The 4744-nt window shown below is 39.1% G+C and overlaps 1 non-coding gene across 1 annotated transcript; it reads right to left on the bottom strand.

The window, feature by feature from the left end:
- Positions 1-2558: 2558 nt before the first annotated feature.
- Positions 2559-2666, bottom strand: LOC112804162 (small nucleolar RNA R71). The gene has a single exon (XR_003202780.1). It is a non-coding gene; the product is annotated as a small nucleolar RNA R71 (small nucleolar RNA).
- Between the last annotated feature and the right edge of the window lie 2078 nt (positions 2667-4744).

Here is a 4744-nt window from a genome sequence, read left to right as displayed (position 1 = left end):
TGGGCGTTAGTGACAGACGCAAAAGAATCACTGGATTCTATTCCAACCTAATTAAGAACAGACAGATGATTAGCCGTACTGTGACAGTGCGCGTTGAACATTTTCAATGATAGGATGGGACTGTATCCATTGACAACGGTGATGCCCAACATACAGCTTGCCATGGAAAGGAGTAAGAAGGATTGGATAAAGACAGTAGGAAAGCAGAGAGACGGAAGGGACAAAGCATCTCCATACACTTATCTGAAATTCTCACCAATGAATTACATAAGTATCTCTATCTTTATTTTATGCTTTATTCATAAATCATTCATAACCATTTGAATCTTCCTGACTGAGATTTACAAGATGACCATAGCTTGCTTCATACCAACAATCTCCGTCGGATCGACCCTTACTCGCGTAAGGTTTATTACTTGGACGACCCAGTGCACTTGCTGGTTAGTTGTGAGAAGTTGTGATAAAGAGTTGAGATTGCAATTGTGCGTACCATGTTGATGGCGCCATTGATGATCACAATTTCGTGCACCATGTTTTTGGCGCCGTTGCCGGGGATTGTTTGAGTTTGGACAACTGACGTTCATCTTGTTGCTTATATTAGGTATTTTTCAGAATTTTTAAGAATGAATTCTAGAGTTTCAAGGTGATGTTCTTATCATCACCAAAGCTGATTGATTCTCATCAATTTAGCTCTTGAATGCAATATCCTGCTGAAGCTTGGCTAGCCATGTCTAATCTTTTTAGACTAAAGCTTTAGACTAACATTGCATGATTCCTGGAATTCTTATTAAAAATTTTGAACCTCTTTATTTTCTTTTCCATATAATTTTCGAAAAATCCAAAAAATTACAAAGTCATAAAAATCAAAAATATTTTATGTTTCTTGTTGAGTCTAGTGTCTCATTTTAAGTTTGGTGTCAATTGCATGCATTCTTTGAATTCAATCATGTGTCTTCATTGATCTTCAAGTTGTTCTTGATGATTTCATTGCTCTGATCTTTAAATTCTCTTGTTTTGTGTGTTTTGTTGTTTCTCATATGCATTCTCAATTTGTTAGTGTCAGTAGTATACAAACTTCTAAGTTTGGTGTCTTGCATGCATTGTTTAGTTGATCTTAGTTTTATTTTGATTATTTCTCATTATTAAAAATCCAAAAAAAATTTTAATTTGTGTCTTTTCAAGTCAATAATACAGAGAATTGAAGATTCAGAACATACAGCAGAGGAATTACACAGAAAAAGATGAGCGATCAAAATGCCCAGTGAGGAAGGAAAACTGGCGTTTAAACGCCAGCCAGGGTGCCTGGCTGGGCGTTTAACGCCCAAAAGGGTAGCATTTTGGGCGTTAAACGCCAGAATGGATACCATTCTGGGCGTTTAACGCCAGGATGGCACAAAAGGGAAGATTTTGTTTTTAATTCAAAGTTTTTTCAAGTTTCCATAATTTTTCAAAATCAAACCTTTTTCAAATCATATATTTTCAATCATATATTTTCAAAATCAATTTCTTTCCATTTTCAAAAATACTTGCTAACAATTAATGATTTGATTCAAAATTTCAAATATGTTGCCTTTTCTGTTGAGAAAGGTTTAATGTCTGAATCATATCTTTCAAATTTCTTGTTAGCCAAGTCATTAATTTTCAAAATCAAATCTTTTTTTTAACTTGTTTTTCAATCATATCTTTTCAATCATATCTCTTTGATTTCAAATTTCAAAACCTTTTTCAAAATCACTTTATTTCTTTCTCAATCTTAGTTTTTGAAAATCAATTATCATTTGTTTTCAAAATTTCTTTTAATTAATTCACTTTAATTTTCGAAAATTTCTTCCCCTCTTCTCACATCCTTCTATTTATGGACTAACACTCCTCCTCAATGCACAATTCGAACTCTATCTTTCTAAGTTCTAATTCTTTTACCTCTTCCTTCTATTTTTCTTTTCCTCTGACACCTCAAGGAATCTCTATACTATGACATAGAGGATTCCATATTTTCTTGTTCTCTTCTCTTTCATATGAGCAGGAGCAAAGACAAAAGCATTCTTGTTGAGGCTGACCCTGAACATGAAAGGACCTTGAAGCGAAAGCTAAGAGAAGCTAAAGCACAACTCTCTGTAGAGGACCTAACAGAAATCTTCAAAGAAGAAGAACCCATGGCAGCCGAACACAACAACAATGCCAACAATTCAAGGAAGGTTCTGGGTGACTTTACTGCACCTACTCCCGACTTCTATGGGAGAAGCATCTCCATCCCTGCCATTGGAGCAAACAACTTTGAGCTTAAGCCTCAATTAGTTTCTCTAATGCAACAGAATTACAAGTTCCATGGACTTCCATTGGAAGATCCTCATCAGTTTTTAGCTAAATTCTTGCAAATCTGTGACACTGTCAAGACCAATAGGGTTGACCCTGAGGTCTACAGACTTATGCTATTCCTTTTTGCTGTAAGAGACAGAGCTAGGATATGGTTGGACTCACAACCTAAAGAAAGCCTGAACTCTTGGGAAAAGCTAGTCAATGCCTTCTTGGCAAAGTTCTTTCCACCTCAAAAATTGAGTAAGCTTAGAGTGGAAGTCCAAACCTTCAGACAGAAGGAAGGTGAATCCCTCTATGAAGCTTGGGAAAGATACAAACAATTGATCAGAAAGTGTCCTTCTGACATGCTTTCTGAATGGAGCATCATAGGTATCTTCTATGATGGTCTATCTGAACTGTCCAAGATGTCATTGGACAGCTCTGTTGGAGGATCTCTTCATCTGAAGAAGATGCCTATAGAAGCTCAAGAACTCATTGAAATGGTTGCAAATAACCAATTCATGTACACTTCTAAAAGGAATCCTGTGAACAATGAGACAAATCAAAAGAAAGGAGTTCTTGAGATTGATACTCTGAATGCCATATTGGCTCAGAACAAAATATTGACTCAGCAAGTCAATATGATTTCCCAAAGTCTGTCTGGAATGCAAACTACGCCAGGCAGTACTAAGGACGCTTCATCTGAAGAAGAAGCTTATGATCCTGAGAACCCATCAATGGAAGAGGTGAATTACATGGGAGAACCCTATGGAAACACCTACAATCCTTCATGGAGAAATCATCCAAATCTCTCATGGAAGGATCAACAGAGACCTCAACAAGGTTTCAACAACAATAATGGTGGAAGAAACAGGTTTAGCAATGGCAAGCCTTTTCCATCATCTTCTCAGCAACAGACAGAGAATTCTAAGCAGAGCCACTCTGACTTAGCAACCATGGTCTCTGATCTAATTAAAACCACTCAAAGTTTCATGACTAAAACAAGGTCCTCCATTAGAAAGTTGGAGGCACAAGTGGGTCAGCTGAGTAAGAAAGTTACTGAACTCCCTCCTAGTACTCTTCCAAGCAATACAGGAGAGAATCCAAAAGGAGAGTGCAAGGCCATCAACATGGCCGAATTTGGAGAGGAGGAAGAGACAGTGATCGCCACTGAGGAAGAGCTCAATGGACGTCCAATGGCCTCCAATGAGTTCCCTAATGAGGAATCATGGGAATCTGAGGCTCACACTGAGACCATTGAGATTCCATTGGATTTACGTCTGCCATTCATGAGCTCTGATGAGTATTCTTCCTCTGAAGAGGATGAAGATGTCACTGAAGAGCAAGTTGCTAAGTACCTTGGAGCAATCATGAAGCTAAATGACAAGTTATTTGGTAATGAGACTTGGGAGGATGAACCCCCTTTGCTCACCAAAGAACTGGATGACTTGACTAGGCAAAAATTACCTCAAAAGAGACAGGACCCTGGGAAGTTCTCAATACCTTGTACATTAGGCACCATGACCTTCGAGAAGGCTCTGTGTGACCTAGGGTCAAGCATAAACCTCATGCCTCTTTCTGTAATGGAGAAGCTGGGGATCTTTGAGGTACAAGCTGCAAGAATCTCACTAGAGATGACAAACAATTGAAGAAAACAAGCTTATGGACTAGTAGAGGATGTTCTGGTAAAGATTGAAGGCCATTACATCCCTGCTGATTTTATAGTCCTAGAGACTGGGAAGTGCATGGATGAATCCATCATCCTTGACAGACCCTTCCTAGCCACAGCAAAGGCTGTGATTGATGTTGACAGAGGAGAAGTGATCATTCAAGTGAATGAAGAATCCATTGTGTTTAAGGCTCAAGGATATCCCTTTGAAACCATGGAGAGGAAGCATGAAGAGCTTCTCTCAAAACAGAGTCAAACAGAGCCCCCACAGTCAAACTCTAAGTTTGGTGTTGGGAGGCCACAACCAAATTCTAAGTTTGGTGTTGAACCCCCACATTCAAACTCTAAGTTTGGTGTTGAGAGGTTCCAACATTGCTCTGAACATCTGTGAGGCTCCATGAGAGCCCATTGTCAAGCTACTGACATTAAAGAAGCACTTGTTGAGAGGCAACCCAATGTTATATTTTCCTTTTGTTATTTTATGTTTTCTGTAGGTTGATGATCATGTGAAGTCACAAAAACAATTGAAAAAGCAAAAACAGAATGAAAAATAGCACACCCTGGAGGAAAAACTTGCTGGCGTTTAAACGCCAATAAGGGCAGCAAATGGGCGTTTAACGCCCAGTCTGGCACCATTCTGGGCGTTTAATGCCAGAAAGAGGCACCAGACTGGCGTTTAACGCCAGGAATGGGCAAGAAGCTGGCGTTAAATGCCAGAAAGGGGCAGCAGCCTGGCGTTTAATGCCAGGATTGGCAGAAAGGGCGTTTTTGCACGCCACT

This window comes from Arachis hypogaea, chromosome 5 (genome assembly GCF_003086295.3).
Source record: "Arachis hypogaea cultivar Tifrunner chromosome 5, arahy.Tifrunner.gnm2.J5K5, whole genome shotgun sequence".
NCBI lineage: Eukaryota > Viridiplantae > Streptophyta > Magnoliopsida > Fabales > Fabaceae > Arachis > Arachis hypogaea.
Note: the sequence above shows the minus strand (reverse complement) of the source record. Positions and strands in the feature narration are given on the sequence as shown.